Source organism: Ictidomys tridecemlineatus, chromosome 15, assembly GCF_052094955.1.
Source record: "Ictidomys tridecemlineatus isolate mIctTri1 chromosome 15, mIctTri1.hap1, whole genome shotgun sequence".
Taxonomy (NCBI): domain Eukaryota; kingdom Metazoa; phylum Chordata; class Mammalia; order Rodentia; family Sciuridae; genus Ictidomys; species Ictidomys tridecemlineatus.
Window position 1 is genome coordinate 12,640,775 of NC_135491.1, and position 19,299 is coordinate 12,660,073.

At 48.3% G+C, this 19,299-nt stretch overlaps 1 long non-coding RNA gene across 1 annotated transcript; it reads right to left on the reverse strand.

The window, feature by feature from the left end:
* Positions 1 to 201: 201 nt before the first annotated feature.
* Positions 202 to 10,627, reverse strand: LOC144370806 (uncharacterized). Its single transcript, XR_013430764.1, has 2 exons — positions 10,248 to 10,627; positions 202 to 896 (listed from the first exon to the last, which is right to left on the reverse strand). It is a non-coding gene; the product is annotated as an uncharacterized LOC144370806 (long non-coding RNA).
* Positions 10,628 to 19,299: the final 8,672 nt, after the last annotated feature.

A 19,299-nucleotide genomic window follows, 5' to 3' on the forward strand; every position in this document is an offset into this window, starting at 1 on the left:
GCTGAGGGACCAGCAACGGGGGCCCCTGAGTCCTGATTATCAGTGAGTCCCCAGGAGGTGGCAGCAGTTGAGCAGAGCTGGAGAGAGGGACTGGGGTGGGTGGGACCCAGGAACGACTGAACTTGCTAGTGTAGATGGCAGGTGGCTTATGCTGTGGGAACAGGGAATTTAATGGGAAATGTGAGGTGTTTTCTTATTAGATTTTGGAGTTTGGAGCTGCAGGTTCCCCTGAATGTTACTGTCAACCTCAGTGCTGCATGGCACAGACTTCAGGTTCCACACTCTGATGCAGATTGGTACTGGGAGCACCATCAGCCTGGCCCAGGGGACTCTCTGCTTGTGGAGCTGCTGCAGACGGATGTGCTCTCAGCTGGGAATAGTGCTCCTTCCTCCCTGGGCCTCCTGATCCCAGCTCCCTGATGTCCCATCCTCCCGGCAGACCCAACAATCATCCCCTATCTCAGTCCTCAGAGTCCATGAGCTGGCTGCCCAGGGGCATCGTGCCTGTCATTGGCTGTGTGTGCTCCTGATGTCTTTCTGGTGCTGTCTGTGAGGTCCTTGCTTAGCATCTGGATGGCCATCTTAAGTGACCAACCGAGTCCTTCATCACCCGCATTCTTTCCCACCTAAGGAAGTATCAGCACTCCTCATACCGACCCCACCCTTAACCACCTGCATTAGGACCCACTGGGCTCTGGGGATCCCTGAGCCTGCCCCATAAAAGTCTCAGATCCCAAGCCTGTGTTGGCTCTCTTCTTTCATGGAGAGATGTGCCTTTATTTGTCAGCTCTGACAAATAATCTCTTCTGTGTATCTCTGCCTGGTCTCTGTCTTTCTTGCTCACCTGTCTCCGGATTTTTCGCTTTCCTTTTACTCTCCAAGATCCTCCAGGTATCCTGAGGAAGGAGAGAGAGAGAGAGAGAGAGTGAGTGAGAGAGAGAGAGAGAGCTAGTGAGCGCGCACACACCTGCACACATGTGCAACCTCAGGCTATGAGGTTTTTTATTTGAGAGCCATTTAAAATATATTTATTTAAGCCAAGAATCAAAGAATCAGGACTTGTACCTATAATAAATGGTGTTTCCTGTTGTGGGTTGGGCCACTCTTCTTCATATTTTCATTGATATTTCTTATCAAAGTATAATAATTTGTTTATAGATTCTTTTTTTTTTAGAGAGAGTGAGAGAGGAGAGAGAGAGAGAATTTTTTTAATATTTATTTTTTAGTTCTCGGCGGACACAACATCTTTGTTGGTATGTGGTGCTGAGGATTGGACCCGGGCCGCACGCATGCCAGGCGAGCGCGCTACCGCTTGAGCCACATCCCCAGCCCCTGTTTATAGATTCTAAGGTTTTCAGAAATTGTTCCAAAGTATAACCAAAAAAAATTTTCTAAAAGAAAAAGTTGCTTCAACAAAGAAAAAGCACACACGTATCCTAAAAAAGAAGAAAGAAATCATCTTTGGGTAAAACAAGGTCTTTATATTCATTTTCCTAAGTAAAAAAGATTTTTATATTGTTATCTAAACAGATGATGTAAAAAGTTAGAACAATTAAAAAAAAGAGATTTATGTATACTCAACTGACTATAATTAATTTAAGGATATTTCAAATTATTTTCCTAATTTAACTATAGTAATGTGAGCTAAAATTTTGTCCATATTTTGACATGATAAACACCTATTAAAATGTAAGTTTATGTCTTTAAAGAAAGATCCTTATTGCCTAATAATTCTTACTGTTTAAGATAAAGATTAATTTTGGTAAATAAATTCACATTGTTGATTAAACATTAAGTATATTGAACTACTAACTTAAATCCCGATTTTAACAATTGTCCTTAGAGACTAAAATTGATTAATTCTAAGACACTGAGATACTAATTTTTACATATTTTGTTTGTTAGATAATTATAAAATAAAAAGCATTTTATTAAGACTAATGTTCTCTAAATTAGAGTTATATATTAATTTTAAACAATAAAGTTTACAAACTTAAAAAAATTCATTGATATTATATAAGTTCTCTAACTAGATCTATTGTCCATAAAAAATACAGTAAGATTTATATACTGCTCCCTACACAGAAAATAACCTTCATCATAAAAATTTTTTAAAGGCAATTAAGAGATACCTATTTAAAGGATAATATTCTAAAATATAGAGATTTTTGAGACCTTCTCTCAAAAAGATTGAGGCTTCTTTCTAAATTGTTAGGATGGATCGACTAGTCTATATAAAAAAAATTAATAATCAATAAAAGGTAAATCTATTCTTAGTCATTTAAATACTTGTACTATTATCTATAACTTAAACAAAGAATACTATGACTTATGCCAAGCCTATACTCAATTTTATCAAATAAGGAAAAGGGGGAATACAGGATCCCAGAGAGACACTAGATTTTACAAAATACTTTAAAAGTTTTTTCTTAAATTGTAATATTGAGAGTCTTAATGTTACTGAACATGATTCAGTAAATTAAATCAGATATCAAAGGAGAGTTTGAAGAGTTTAAACCAGTCATCATGATAATGACTGAGAAACCTGGCCCAGGAAGGTCAATTTCCAGCTACAGAGCTTATAGCCATGCAGTTTCACGAGCTTGTCAGGTAAATAAAAATTATGAAAAGACTTGTATAGACCCATTTTCCAGGTCCACCTTTAATGTGTCTTGCAGTGTAGACTGGAAAGTCCACCCATGAAACTAGATTAATTGTCCTGACTGTAATGGTCAGTTATACCTGTATATTGATTCTGTGGTAAACAGACTGTCTGGAAGTATCTTTTGAGAAAAAGACAGTGTTGAAATAACGGATTGTTCTGCATCCGTATGGATAGCAGCTATGGACCAGATGTGAGTAACACCAACTAAGGGCCAGTTCTGTGTGAGGGATCTCCTCTTCATCTGTCTCTCTCAGCTTTGTCACTATATTACAGTTTGTCTTTCTATGGCCTGTCTCCTTCCTTCCTGAACGCATCCCCACCAGCCCAGTGCTGTGAGCTGGGCCCTCCATGGAGAAGAAACCTGAGTTTGCTGATCCCAGGGTAAATGCTGGCGTGGAGGCCAGGGGGGCGTTATCTGTCAAGGAGACAGAGAGCCCTCTTGGGGAAGATGCCATGCACACTCCACATCACCCTGTTTGGCCCCAGAGAATGGCTGGTTAGCCAGTGATTCCTCAAGGGATGACAACCTAAGACAGGCACAGTCACAGAGGGGCCATCAGGAGAAAATATGGGGGCCAACAGAGGTGAGGCAAAGAACCTCACCCCCCACTGGTGCAAAGGCCTAATTCTTCTCCCCTTTTGAGAGAGGTCTCCTGCCCCATGGCTGCTTTGCTCCCCACGTCCAGCTCAGATCAGAACCCTAGTGGCAGAGACCTAGTCAACAGTGACTGCCTGCTCACCACAGCAGGAGACAAATGCAGCTACAGGAATGGGCCATGTCTGGGTGCTTTTCTCTTTCTTGGTTCCCATTTTTTTTCTATGCCTTTCCTTTTCCTTTCTTTTCTCATCGGGGTTCTCCTTTGACAATAAATTTAATAGAAGAGGAAAAAATGTTAGAATAGCCTTCAGTTGCAACTAACAGCTACAAGCATATAGAGTTTCCTCACGGTATGGTTACACTAGGCAGAAGATGATTGGCCTATGGATATTGTCTTGCTTATGTAGATTGACAGGCACGTCCCACTCAAACCCTATAATAGTTGTGTACATTCCAAAAAGAAACTGAGCTACTGGACATTGACTTGAGGTTTGTCACCAGCCAGTTATCACCAGCTCCCAGGACTAAGGTAGCCAAATAGTGAAGCAACAAATTGACCACACCAGTGACAGAAACTATGCTAGACAGCAGATAAAAAACTCAAGCCAGCCAATTATGCCGGACTTTAGTGACTAATACTACATTTACCTTTATGGACAATTGTTGGAAAGATTATTAAAATAGATTTTTCCAAGGGTATTTGTATTACTGACAGACCTAATTAACTCCTTAAATATGAGAGTGAAGAGAAAAAATGATAAATATCCTTTAGCCTATAAAAATACAACTTATTGCCTCATTAATTATTGCCAGCTAATATTTCAGAACTATAATATTCTTTTTTTTTTTATTATTGTTGGTCGTTCAAAACATTACACAGTTCTTAATACATCATCTTTCACAGTTTGATTCAAGTGGGTTATGAACTCCCAACTTTACCCCGTATACAGATTGCTGTTTCACATCAGTTACCCTTCCATTGATTGACATATTGCCTTTCTAGTGTCTGATGTATTCTGCTGTCTGTCCTATTCTCTACTATCCCCCCTCCCCTCCCCTCCCCTCCCCTCCCCTTTTCTCATCCCTGTTTAATGTAAATCTTCTTCTCAAGCTCTTCGTCCTTACCCTGTCCTTGTTTACTCCCCTTATATCAAAGGGGTCATTTGGTATTTGTTTTTTAACGATTGACTAGCTTCACTTAGCATAATCTGCTCTAATGCCATCCATTTCCCTCCAAATTCTATGATTTTGTCGTTCCTTAATGCAGAGTAATACTCCATTGTGTATAAATGCCACATTTTTTTATCCATTCATCTATTGAAGGGCATCTAGGCTGATTCCATAATCTTGCTATAGTGAATTGTGCTGCTATGAACATCGTTGTAGCAGTGTCTCTGTAACATGCTCTTATTAGGTCTTTAGGGAATAGACCGAGAAGGGGAATAGCTGGGTCAAATGGTGGTTCCATTCCCAGCTTTCCAAGAAATCTCCATACTGCTTTCCAAATTGGCTGCACAGAACTATAATATTCTGAAGTTAATATTCAGGCTTTGAAACAGATGTATGTCTATTAACCAGACCTAGACAAACTGCTGGTCTCATAATTCCTAAAGTGACTACTTTAAATATTATATTATTCCTTGCTTGTTCAATTTTGGCCTTTGTGGCTATGTCTTAAAACTTACAATGTATGGATTTTCTTAATGTTTGACTTAAATTACATCCAACTTCCTTCATGGTCAGATAATTGCTGATGGAAGGATGAGAACTAAGTAATGATGTTCTAGAAGACAGTGTAATGAATAATGTACATGAGCCCTTTGCTCTATGGTTTATGGAGAGGCCTAAATGCCATGGCAATGAAAATGTCTGTTACTATGGCCAAAAACAATGCATCCCAATAAAATTGGGAAAAGATTAAAAATATTCTGATGAATGTTTGGCAAGGTAATAATAATCCAGATTATTGTGTTGACTGTTATGAAGATAATATGTTTTCTACTAATTCTTTTTGTGTTTCAATAGCAGATTGTGATGACCTTGGACCAAGAGCCAAGTGACTGAAAGAAAAGTTCCCAGTTACATTCTTTTTTTTATATTAAGAAAGAGGGAATATGTGGGAGGCCAACCTTACGGGTGACTGAGTTACACTCCCCAGCTGGGTGCTGAGGCCCTCAGTTACAGAAATGGGTGTGTCTTGCTATAGCCCATGGGTGAAGCTATGCTCACCTGTTCCTTTGTAATAGAACCCCTTGCCCTGTTTAGGAGAGAATCTTCCATGGAAGTGCCTTGTGTGTGTCCCCTCCTCTTACTGTGCCCTTGGGTGTGGCCTACCCAGGTGTCAGTCAACCTGCTGACAGTGGACATCATGAAGATACTCAGCCCCTGAAACCTGACCCCTTGCCTCATTTGAATAGCTTCTCCTCAATAAAAGGGGTCAGCGTGTGCTCTCTCTCTTTCTGCAGACCCTTAAGGTCAGAGGAGCCGTCACAGCGACCCCAAAGAAAAAGGTATTTGTGTCTCTTGTGTGGTTGTTTCGTGCAGCCCAGTCAGCCCAGTTTAACTAGAGTGACCCCTGAGCCTTTTAGTCACAAGAACAGAAACCCGGCACATCCACACTCTTGGCCACTGACCTTGGAGTTCCACCCACCAGACAGGAGCAGGGGGTGGACTGCAGGGGAGTGACCTGAGTCAGCTCTGCCTCACCAGGGAGGGCTCACATGTTGTCCTGCTGTGTCCAGATCTGCCACAAGAAGAGTGTCCTCTGGAGGCCCCTCTGTCTACAGTGTATGCAGGGAACCTGCTGAGTGCCACATTCCTGAGGTCACCTCAGAGTCACCCCAGAAAAGGCCCGGGCACTGGCTTCCCCTGTGTGGGCTGTGGTCAGGGAGGTGAGCCTGGCTCTCTGGGGCCCTGGAGCTGCCCTCTCCGAGGCCCAGGTCTCCTCAGGAAGCTCTGCCCCCCACCATGGTGCCCCTCACCAGCCCTCCTGTGACTCTGCCTTGTCCTCTGCTGTCCTTCTCTGTCTAGTGGCTCTGCCCCTGTCCTGGCACCAACTTGGGGCCTTGATCAGTGAGTCTGGTGCTGGCTGTAAGACTTATCAAAAGACACAATTACAACAAATTTGGTTAAAGATAGTGAATGGCTTTTACACCACTTTCTAGAATCAGGCGGTGCTCAGAGCCAGAGCAGCTTCAAATACCTCTGGGGGCTGCCACGTGGCCCAGCATGGTTTACGGTGGGAAACAGAAGGGAGGTGTGGAGACAGCGGTGAGGCTCAGAGCCTGGCTGGCTGCCCAGGACAGACTGATTGACACCTCTGACCCACTGAAGCTGGGGGCTGTAACCAAAGGTCACTCAGCCATTGTTACTTGAGTAGACTCCTGTGTTGATTGGTTTCAGTTTGTACAAATGACTCCACATGGGTTTGTCCTTTTGGGCTCATTATGGGAGCCAGTCCTATACAATGGCCTCCTAAGGATCTTATTTAAGAAGTTTGTTTGTTTTGTTTTGTTTTTGGTACCAAGGATTGAATCCATGGGCATTTAACCAGTGAACCACATCTCCAGCTCTTTGTGTTTTGAGACAGATTTTCACCAGGTTGCTTATAGCCTCGCTAAGTTGCTGAGGCTGGCCTTGAACTTGTGATCCTCCTGCCTCAGCCTTATGAGCCACTGTGATTACAGGACAGCACCAGGCCCAGATCTCCCCAAGTGCCCTGTGAGTCTGTCAGAGAAGGATCTGGAAGGGCTCTGTGAGACAGGAAGAGGGGGAGATGGGGCCTTCTTTCCTCTGCGATGACTGTGGTTTGTGACATTCATCCAGTGATTGAGACTAGGAGGAGGAGGGGTCAGAGCAGGGAGAAGACACACTTTATTTATGGAAAGAAAGATCCTTTCTGTGCATGCAGAACTCAGGGCTTAGAGGTCTGCATCCTGAAGGTCAGGCAGGAAGTGTCCCATTGGGGCCTGGTGTCCCAGGAACAGAGCATCAGCCTCCCCAGACACAGACTCCAGGATGCACTGACACAGGAGGGCCTGGCCCAGGTCTTGCTCCAGGTGACCAGGCCTGACTCTCTGCAGAAGGACCCATGCAGCACTTATGGGAACCCAGGATTGGCACTTCCTGTCTCACATGGAGGAGCGGGAGCCCCATCCCTCCTCTCCAGTCCTGGACACCAGAGATGTTCATGACGTGGCTCTGAGACACATGCCCCAGAGACTCAGCCTCTCCACACACCTCACAGGGACACAGTCACACCAGGTTTGTCTAGAGGCACCTGGAGAAGGACCCATGGAGTGAGCTGGGAAGGAAAGGAGGGCACAGGGACTGTCCACAGAGCCAGGCTGGGCAGAGGCATCCCTCTTGTACAATGACCTAAGGGCATGCTCTTTGGAAGGCAAGCAGCAGGGCCCAGGGCTTCCGTGTGTCCACTTCTCTCTGAGCTCTCTGTCTCAGGCCTTCTCTGGTGATGTGGTCAGTCCTGGGTGCTGGGGGTGGGGGAGGCTGAGGGACACAGAGCTCAGCTAGAGGGGCTGCCTGCTCATTCACTAGTCACCCACCTGAGTGGGAACACTGGGATGCCTCTGTCCTGAGTGTCCCTTGTCCTGTCACTACTTGCTTTTTACTTTTTCTTTTATTTCAGGGCCGAGCACTGAACTCAGGGCACTGCACATGCTAGGTTAGTGCTTTTCCACTGAGCTAAATCCCCAACCCCTGTCCTGTGACTTCTCTGGAAAAACTCCCCCTTAGCAGGCTCTATGGGGCAGGACCCAGCACTGTGCTCAGGACAGGGACCTGAGGGGCCATTTGCTCCCTGAGAACAGGTGTGGATGTAGCTCACCATATCAGCTCTGTGGCTGAGGATCTGAAGCCTACAGTGTGGAGAGGTCAACCCACCAGCCAGCTCCTCCAGGGACCCTCTAGAGCTCCAGGGCATGATAGCTGTGTTTTGGACCCAGGGCTGGTTTCACACACACCCTGTGGGGCCTGCTGCCCTCAGGGAGGGAGGAGAGGGACCAGGGTGCTCCTGCCTGCTGGAGCCTCAGCTGTCCCACCTGGTGAGTCTGCTCAGACACCTGCTGAGGGTGAGGATGTCAGAGCTGGTGGTTGTCACTGACCTGAAGCTGACATGTGTGGGGGCAGGTGCTCAGGACCCCAGAGCACAAGGCATCTGTAGAGAGAAGAGTCACAAGGGCCTGAGCATGGTCACGAGGTAGGATTGGGAAGGACTGCTGGAGAGACAGCACCTTAACTCTGCCTGTCGGGATCTGAGGCTGTGTCCAGGGAGAAACGGTGGCTGCAGAGACAGGGTACAGAGGACCCTGGGGACTGCTCAGATGCAGAAGGTGAGGAGGACTCCACACCATCTAAGTCAGAGAGGCTCGCTCCCCTGAGAGCACAGGAGACCCTTCCCCTGGGCAGCCTGGGTGTGTGAGTGTGACCTGCAGGGATGGTGAAGGCGATCCCCCACTCACTGTCTTGACAGGGTCACAGGGAGAAAAAGTGTTGGCAAAGCCGCTCTCCCACTGTCTTGACAGGGTCACAGTGAGGATGAATGCTGGCAAAGCCACGCTGGTTGGTGGGCAACCGAAACCATGAGACCCTTTTTTATGTAATTGGGACTTTTCATTTTCATGCTTATGTTTCTGACAGGAGGCAGGAGTATGTTAAGTGCCAAACAAATTAAATTTCAGATGGCTAGAACAGAACAGGTAGTTCATGCCTTGGAGGCTGTTCTACTACCCCTGAGCATATCAAGGACAAAGTAGAAGGCTGTTCTTCTATCTCAGTACATTGTGGACAAACCTGATAAGGGACAACAATCATCCTCTGAAAGGTCATGAGAATTTTAGGCACCACATTGACTATATCAACTAGAACCCAAGCCCATATTTCCGGCCTCTTAGAAAACCTGATCAGTATGCTTATTTCACAAAGTTCACCACATGCAGTTTCATTTTTACACTTAGGAAAGTTAAAACATATAAAGATGTATTCTTCTCTTTTTATAAACCCTTTCTTACTTTACATAGGGATATATGATGAGCATAGTTAATATTGGTGGAAAGTGGATTGATTTTTAGAATTTTCTTTCTATTGAGAAAGATTATAAAGATATGAGAACTAGTGCACCTTGACTGAGAAACAAAGAAACTCTTTGAGAAAGCAGCTCAACCAGTTTTATGAGAATAAATTTAGGAATTAATTAAAATAGCTTTATAAGACACAGTTTTAGAATAATGTTAGAATATTATTTTATTTAGATTCTTAAGTTTAGAAATTTTTAAGTTTGAAGTTGTATAGGTTTCTGATATGTTTTAAGAATGATTCATAAACTTTAGGATGTTTTAAGTATAAGATTTAAAGGGACTTTTTTAGATGGGAATTTTAGATTAGAAATAATGTACAAGTGTACTTTGGGCTAATGATTGGTTAGGAGACTTAGAGTCTGGTTACGTAGTTTGGCATTAGTTAATAAGAAAATAACATATCTTGGGAAAAATAGTAAATCTTGGGAAAATCTGAAAAATGTAAATTAGTGACGTATTTTATTAATGATTCTGTACTTTTAATAATTACATAACTGAAGGTCATATCCTGGAAAAATGTAAATTAATGTTACATTTTTTGTACCCCCAATCATGGTTAAGGAAATGTCATGTCTTGGCAAAGTTTTAAATTATATAATCAATAACGTATTCTGAATCTATAATGATGAAAAAAATTTTAATAAAAGATGACCCAGAGAAAGCTGCATGAGCTCTCTCTCTGGAGATTGCTCCAACGGAACGACTCCTGTCTCATCTTTCGCCGACGCCACTCATCCTTCAGAACTCCCTGGACCCCGCTAGGGCAGGACCCCGGCACAGGGACACTGCAGGGACTGCACCTGAGTCCCTGGAGGGCTAGGGCTGGGTCTGTAGGGGCAGAGTTGTCTATGTGGATGGGACAAGATGGGAATGAGGAAGACGGGTGACACACCTGGCTTGGAGGACTCTGCTTGACTCAGGTTCCCAGGGGCTCACGTGTGGCTCAGGGAGCAGGATGCTGTGCTCAGGGGGAGCTCCAGCTGCTGTGGTTCCCAGATGGGCCCTGGGGCCAGAAGTGAGTTAAAAGTTTCCATCAAGTGTTAAGATGCAGCAGTGACCTGAGGCACAGGGGACTGTGTTCCTGTGCACACGCTGGAGCTTCAGAAGAAGAATGCAGCTTCAGGACATCTTGATTCTGTTTTCTGAGCCACTGGGTTGGAGCCAGTCTGGCGTGTGTCCTGAGTTAAATGCTCCAACGCAAAGTCCAGGCCTCAGGGTTCTGTGTGCGCAGTGGAGTTAACCCCTCCAACACCCAGCGGGCCTTGGGCTGTCACTCACCATGTACACGGAACTCTCCAGTTGCTAATTCAACTCTAGCATCGGCAGTTACAGTTCGCAGGGTGTAGAATCCTGTGTCCTTCTGTGTCACTTTCTGTAACAGCAGGGATCCATTGGAGAGTATTTTCTCTCCACCATTGAATGCAGGCCCTGGGGTAGTCATCTGTGAGGGTACCAGGTATGATATAATTTTGAAGCTGTTGTTTGCTGTGTTTCCTTTGAACCAGTTGTAGCTTATTGCATTCTCCAACACATTGTGGACAAGGGGAAGAACGTCTGTCCCTTCAGCAGCATCGGAAGGCACTGGTTCAATAGTGAGCTGTACTGTGGGGTGCCGGTTCCAGAAGGTTAACAGTGAGACTAGGAAGGAAGAGAGAGAAATCCATCAACACTGGGCCCTTTATATAGGGTAGGAAGATGGGGCCCAGGCCCTCAGCAGGAGTCCTCACTCCTCAGCCTTGTAGTGTATGGTGTGTGTGTTCCTAGGTCAAGGCCAGCAGATTGATTTACATTCCTTCAGGACCCCTGTACCTGTCATCCTCTCCTAGGAACACCTTTACCTAGGTGTCTGCAAGGCTGGCCCCTCAGTGCCCTCAGATCCCTGCTCACACCCAGGGCACCTGGGCACCCACATCCCCTGACCACCCCCTTACAGACCCCAGGTCTTCCCTGTGGACATTTCCCTGCTCTCTGCCCTCCTAGATCTACACAGCACCTGGCCTCACCTGCAGATCTCCCTCTGGCCTGGCCTCCTGCCCTCTAGAGAGGAAGCTCCAGGAGGCAGAGACTAGTCTGACCTTGTGGTAGCCCAGGGCCTGGACCAGGCTCAGCCTCCTGTGGATGAGTGAAGCAGGGTCCCCACCCTGAGGGTCCAGGTGTCTGTGCCAATGTCTGAGGCTGGTGGCTGCAGACAGTGTGCACTGCTCAAGTTCCTTTCTATTGGAGAGTGGCCCTGACAGAGCTGTTAAGAACGATTTTCAAAATATAAAGGCCTCTGGTGAGTAACTTGGAAAAGAGAACCCCTGAGCTTTCCATCCCCCTCATCAGCTCCAGGTCACTGAGAGTTTCCTGTTGGTGAGCTTCTGTCGGTTTTTCGTGTTCTGTTCCCATCGGTTTCTCAGTGAATGAATGCTTGTGTCCCCTGTGAGGGTCGTGTCCTCCCGGGGGGGGGGGGGCACCAGTGAGACTCTGCTCTACCTCCCACCCTCCTCAGGGAACTGTCCCCTCTTACCTGCCAGCAGGACCCCCTGCCAGGGGATGCCCCCTCTGCAGGGACAGGCTGAGGCGGGCTGCATGGTCCCTGCTGCTCTGTCCCCTCTGTGGAAGGAGCTCACTGCAGACCCGCTGGGAAGCCGAGGTCCAGGCCAGTCAGCCCTGCTGCCCTGCTCCTCTCTGAGCTCAGCCTCCTCCCAGGGCAGGAGCACTTTCCTGGGTCACAGGGCTGGGGGCGGGGTCTCTGTGGAGGAACCTCTCTGTCCCCTCCCTCTCAGTCCTGCCTCCTGTCCCTTCTGCTTTCCCTGTTGGGTTTCACTACTGCATGCCACACCCTGAGGAGCAAGGCAGGTGGGACGCTGTCCCCTGAGAGAAGTTGCTCACCCAGCACTGGCCTCAGCTGTGTCTGGCCTCAGGGCTCTCAGCACCACCCAGGGAGCCCCTGGGGTCCCCTCACCCTGGGCATGTTTCCTTTATGATGAGAGTCCCAGTTTAGCCCTGTGTCTTCCCCAAAGCTCTAGGAAGGTGGATTTCCTCCCAGCAGGAAGGGGACAGAGAGAGCTCTGGGGTCAGGCAAGGGGCCACTGAGTGATGGCTGGTGAGGGGACCTGCTCTCTGTACCTGGTGTCTCCAGCTTGGCCTCTGAGTGGCTATCTCAGGACTTCACACCCTTTGTGTCCTGGGAGGGGAGGACTGTGGTAGTGGAGGTAGGTGACCGTGGGCTCCTTGTTCCTCAGGGAGAGATTTTAGGGAGACCCTCCCTCTCCAATTTTTGGCAGAGCTGTGTCTCAGGCCTGCCCATGCCTTCCTTGGGTGGCCTTGTCCTCTACCTAGTGATTCTCCTGTGGTCACCCTGACTTTCCCTATGGGTGATGCCTGGGTGCAGGGCCTGCTCAGAGACCTCTGGCAGTGCCTGGTCCTCGCAGATCCAGGAAGGAGCAGTAGTGGGTGCCAAGCAGGTTCGTGGGAGGCACCCTGCAGTCTATTGGGGATTAATACTCCAACATATTTATTTGTAAGTCATGTTTATTTATGTATTCCTCTGTTGATGGACACTTGGGTGGTTTCACACTCTGCCTATGGTTAAAAGTGATGTGGCGAGCCTTAGCCTGTGGGAAACTATTGGAGTCCCTGTTTCCATCCTCTGGGCACATTCCCAGCTGTGGGAGTGCTGGGCAGATGAGCTTCTGCCTGGCTCTGTTAGAAGTGCTGAAGTCCACAGTGCTCAGAGACCCTCAGGAATGTAGGAAGGTGTGGAGTGGGGTGTTGTTGTGATTTTGGTTGTTTCCATAGTGACTGATGATACTGAGCATCTTGTCATGTGCTTATTGGCCACTGCAACATCTCCGGAGATGTGGCTATCCAAGCCCTTTGCCCTCTTTCAGTGCTGGGGTTTGATCTGAGGGGTGCTATACCTCTGAGCTACACCCCCAGCCTTTACATATATTTATTTATTTTTGTTTTGGGACAGTTCCCCAGGCTGGCTTCAAACTTGCCAATCTCAAGTCTTAGATGCCTGAGGTTACAGATGCCCAGGACTGTGCCCAGCTCCTTGGCCTCTTTTAAACATAGGATATTCTTTGGTTGCACATTTGTACCTGTTCTTTATTTATCCCCATATCCCATGTATGATTTGCAAATATTTTCTTCCTTTCTGTCACTTCAATTTATTTTTTTAACTCATCCACTCTTTATTTTATTAGTAATTTTGTTAAAAGCCCACGAATCAATGTTCATTTACAAAAACAAGTTCAGTCTTTTATGGTAAATACTTTATGGTTTTAAATATTAAATTCATTGTCACATCTGAAAGTCTTTACAAGTGAGATCCATTGCCCTCTGCCTCCTGCTTCCTGGGAGGTGCTGTTGAGGTGGGTCTGTTAGGGATTCTTCTCCCCCTGCTCGGCCTCTCCCTCTCTCTCTTCCAGAAGCAGAGGATTTTGTGTCCTGGGCATTTTTCTTTCTCTCCCAACAGCTCAGAGGACTGGGGCAGCTTATCTTCCTGCAGTTGTTCTTCTCTGTGCAGAGTTTCTGCTAAACCTGCTCTTCTTGGAGTTGCTGCTACTCTGTCCCTCGAGCACGTGGACAAGCTGGTCACGGTCATAAAGCAGTTGTGTTGGCAGAGTTTGTGCAAAACCTTTAGAGTTCTGCACTAAGCCTGAGAGGAGCGCCAGCCACTTCTTTACCTTCAAAGACAGATTCTGACCCCATTTTGCCACAAAATCATGATGCGGATCGCCCTGTCCAAACATGAAAGAGGACATTCTGATCCACTCATGGCATTCTTGGGATGAGGACAATGTCAGAGTTGGTTTTCCTGTGTCATCAGCTTTGCTCCATGGAAGTCCTTCCCCATGTCTTTTTGCTGGCACCCATCTGGGGGTACCCAGCTACATCTCCCCTATAACAGCTGGATGTGGCCCAAGGAGCTCACTGGGACCAGGCAGTGCCCAACAGACCTGAGCATAGGTGGCTGCTTTCCAATGGGGGTTCAGCTTCCAGAAGTTCCCAGTACCTGTGAGCAGAGGCAGAGGCAGAGAAGGCAGGACTCCAGGGAGAACTGGAATTGTAGGGGGAAAAAAAAAGAGTCTGAGACTTTTCATGTCTAACTCCTCAGCCACCAGCCAGGGCTCCTGTGGACATGGGATATCCCAGGCTCAAGGACAGCACTGGGAAGTGCCCAGCTGCAGTGGGTGGCACTGTTGTCCCTGGAGGATGTTAGGAGCTGCTTTTAGTAATGTAACAAATTCAAGGAGGAGAAACATTGTAATTTCCACCAGAACACAATGCTGGAGATGGTGCATGAGCAGAAGGGCCTCCTTTTCCACACCTAAAAAAATGAGCAGAACACACTTGTATGGAAAATAGTACCAGTAACGTGTTCTGTTCTTCATTATCCTGTGAATGCCACATTTTGAATTTCTCTCTTAAGGAGCTGGGAGAGCTGTCCACACGATGTGGACTTAAGTGGACTTTGCTGTCCATGTAGCTGCCATACATTCGTGTGGCTCACCCTCTCTGCACAGCAACGAGGTGCTCTGTGTCTCTGTCCACTGGTCACCCCTGCACACAGCAGGAGGAGGCTCATGCTCCCCCTAAGTGCTGGAAAGTGTCTTGGTTCCTCTTCATCCCTCCATTCAGATTGGTCCAAATTCTGCTGGTCACAGTGTTGGGACCCCAGGTGGAGGTCTGTTCAGGGTGATGTGAAGGAAACCGTCTCTGAGAACATGTCCCTCCAGATCACCTGCAGAGGGCATTTTGGACCTGTGATGATGTCAAGATAAGTGAGAGAAGCAGAGGTCAGGGATAAGGACACTGAATCCAAGAGTGGACAACAGAATTGCCCAGAGACTGAGAGGTGGTGGGTAAACAGTGAGGACCCTAAAAGCTCCCTCTCACCTGCCCCCTGAAGAATAATCAGCGAAGGCCCCTGTGGCTCTGAGTGGGCCAGAGTTGGGGCAGCAGAGTGCTGCAGGCCCAGGGGCTGGTGAGACCCCAGCTCTGTCCAGCCACCTGATCTGTGTGGGGTTGAGTCAACTTAATGAATGATCCGCAGTCTACGACGTGGAACATGAAGAGAAATTCCTGTGCTGTCCTTTCCTCTTACTAAGACCTTTCTTCCTAACTCAGAACTGACTTTGCCGTCTTTGCTCAGAGGCCTCCTGAGGTGGTGAGAGTGGCCCAGGGACTGTCCAGGTGCTGGGTGTGGGCTCAGATCACGGGATTCCTCTTCCCAGTGTGACAGAGCTCCCCGATCCATGATGTCATGGACCCAGCAGGTGTCACTGATGTGTGGCTACTGACCCTTGGAAGCCCACAGTGCTGTGCAGGTTCAGGATGCCATGCGGCCATCATCTTGAAACATGTCTTCTCTAGGGACAAGTGATTGACTTGTGATCAGAACCAGTCAGTCTCTGTCCTTTTACACTCAGTTCTACCAAAATGGGGTGGATTTCATCTGTGGAGTTGTTTACTGCAGGTTTGTGTAGACCAGTGAGTCTCAGCCAGAGACAATGTTGCCATCCAGGGGACATCTGGCAGCATCTGGAGACACTTCTGATTGATACAGCTTGGGGGAGGGGATCCTACTGGACTTAGTAGGTGGAATCCCAGATGGTGCTCAACACCCCACAGCACACAGCCCCCCACGGATGGCCAGCCCCAGTGTCAGTGGAGAGGAGAGGGGAGCCCTGCTCTGCGCCCTTCTCTGGCCTCCCCAGAGCCTCCCCTCACCTGTTCCTTCCCACCCCTCCTCACCCCTTCCCAATATCCTCCTCCTCCCTTTGCATCTTCAGTTCCATCCTCCAAAGTTGCCCTTTGCCCCAGGTCAGCCCTCACCTGCCCTCTATGGGACTCTTAGCATGTCCACTAGAGGGCGTGCGCTCTCTTCCCCAAGTTCAGGGGAGCCTCCCAGTCCTCTTGAGACCAGTGCAGCTGCTTTTTCTGCCCTATCCCCAAATCCTGTGCTGAGCTGCAGATTTGTCCAGGAGGAAGCCCCTGGGAAGGCACCAGGAACCCCAGGGAAGAACCTGTCATAGGAGGCTTGGGCACATGTAACCAACTCCAGGGCCCTGGTCAGTGGAGAGGGAGTAAGTCCAAGACTCAGTGGCTGGACACTCAAGGCCCTGATGTCCCTGCCTCATGGCCACTGGAGGAAATGGCTGTGAGTCTGTGTCCCTAAAGGCTGTGTCACCTGGGATTTGTGTAAATAGGTGTCAGCAGGGCTGCTGTGGAATTCCAAACTGGACCTTCTACAATGGGAGACGGGTCCTCCCAGGTATGCTCACATGGAAGAATCAGGAGGGAATGGGGTTTCCCACCACCCCTTGCAGGGCTGAGGAGGATCTGGAACCTTCCCCTAGAGTCAGACAGCTGACTGCCCAGGGTCATCGTGCTGGTCATTGGCTGTGTGTGCTCCTGATGTCTCCTGGTGCTGTCCAAATCCTGCAGGTACCCTGAGAAGGGAGAGAGAGACAGAGACCAGAATAGTCATGCAACCTCGGGCTAAGGGATTTTGAGAGTCATTTAACAAATATTTATTTAAATTCAAGGATCCAAATAGTAGGACCTATACTGATAATAAATGTTGTGGATTGGCCTCTCTTCTTCACAGTTCATTTTCTGTTTGGAACATTGTTCATGTAGATGACACACCCATGCTCATGGGAGTGATGGGGGGAGCATTTTTGATGACAAACTTGCCATTAGGAGATGGGGAATTCCATTGCCAGGGGGTCACAGGCCCAGGGCCTGGGTGGGGACTTTAGTGAACTATTGATTTCTTTAGACTCAGACAGTCTGAGTGCTAGGGGCTCATAAATCCTATGTGGTCTGTTTTCTTCCTCTCTCTCTGTTTCTTCTTCCTTTTTATGTTGTATTAGGACTGAAGCCCTGGGTGCTTTACCACCAAACTACATCCCCAGTCTTTTTTTTTTTTTTCTTTTGAAACAGGGTCTTCCTAAGTTGCTGAGGCTGGCCTTGAACTTGTATCCTCCTGCCTCAGCCTCCTGAGTCATTGGGATTCCAGGAACCTGCCACTGGGCCCAGTAAGGGGGCGGTATGTGCTTTTCTGGTGCATGTGCTATTGTTACCTGAAAGTCACCAAATGTTCTGGGGTCTGTAACTCTAGAGAAAAGTTACTAATTAGCCACTGCCGTTTTTCAGGAATAGCTGACCTCATTGTTTAATATAACAGAACAAGAGCTGGGCACAGTGGTGCATACCTGTAGTCCCAGAAACTCTGGAGGCTGAGACAGGAGGAGCCTAGGTTTGAACAATTTAGCAAGCCTCCAAAATATAGTAAGATCCTGTCTCAAAATCAAAAGGGCTGAGGATGTGGTTCAGCGGTTTTGCACCCCTGGGTTGGATCCTGAAAGCACCCCTCAAAAAAAGCAGAACAAGGGAGAAGAGCAAAAGCCAAAAACAATTTTAAAAAGAACCTCAACTTTTGCTGGAGAACACTTTTAACCCCAGGGTAGTTTGGTTATCCTTGTCCTCTAGAGCAGAGCTACTGGGAGGCTAACAGTGTCTTGCTCCAGGGTGTGACTCCAAAATTAGTGCCGTTTAAAGTCAACTGTAAGGAAGTGAAGCTGGAGAGTGCATTTAGGGTCTCCCTCAAATACAAGGGGAGGGTGCCTTTGTGGGAAGGAAAGTGAGTCTTCAGGAGGAGGTGTGGGCGCTCCGCCTTGGAAAGTTCCAGTGACAGAGCAGCAGGTGCTGTGGGTTTGCTCTCCCCTGTGTGTTTATGGCTTATGATGTGGGTGAGGGGGAAAAGGACGGATCTGTGAGGAACATGTGACTTCCCGGTGCCCTGGCATCCTCTGGAGACTGCACAGGCCCCAAGGAGGCCAAATGTGCTGGGATTTGTAGAATTAAACCTAGTGATTTGCACTGAAGGGACAATCTGAGGCTTCTGTCCTGCTGGCTGGCAAGGTTAGAACTTGGGGCTGTTTGTGGCCCTCAGTGTGACTCCACCTGTTGGGGCCAAATCCCCTTTAGGGCAGGTCCTAAAGCAGGTGGGCCACACCCTGATTGTCAGCTTGGAGAGATCCTCTGTGGGGGGTCTCCCTGAGTGGAATCTGTCCATCCCCCCAGGTCACCTCCGTGTCTGGAGCTCTGCTGTCCTCCCAGCAGGGAAGCTAGATGCCTGGCCACAGGTGGTTCCCCTCAGCACCTTCATATCGGTACAGTAGCCACCATCTGCATTCCCTGGATGGTCCAGCAGACATGACCCTTCCTGTGGTCAGGCCCAGATCTCCCACAAGGGCCCTGTGAGTCTGTCAGAGAAGGATCTGGAAGGGCTCTGTGAGACAGGAGGAGGGGGAGATGGGGCCTCCTTGCTTCTGGGATGACTGTGATGTGTGACATCCATCCAGGGACTGAGACTGGGAGGAGGAGGGGTCAGAGCAGGGTGAAGACACACTTTATTTATAGGTAGAAAGACCCTTGCTGTGCATGCAGAACTGAGGCCTGGGGGGCCTGCATCCTGAAGGTCAGGCAGGAAGTGTCCCATCGGAGCCTGGTGTCCCAGGAACAGAGCATCGGACTCCCCAGACAGACTCCAGGGTGCACTGACACAGGAGGGCCTGGCCCAGGTCTTGCTGCAGGGTGACCAGGCCTGACTCTCTGCAGAAGGACCCATGCAGCACTTAGGGAACCCAGGATTGGCACTTCCTGTCTCACTTGGAGGAGCTGGAGCCCCGTCCCTCCTCTCCAGTCCTGGACACCAGAGATGTTCATGATGTGGCTCTGAGACATGCCCCAGAGACTCAGCCTCTCCACACACCTCACAGGGACACAGCCACACCAGGTTTGTCTAGAGGCACCTGGAGAAGGACCCAGGGAGTGGGCAGGGCAGGGCAGGAGGGCACACACTGTCCACAGAGGCAGGTTGAGCAGAGGCACCCCCTCTTGGACAGTGACTTCAGAACATGTCCTTGGAAGGCAAGGAGCAG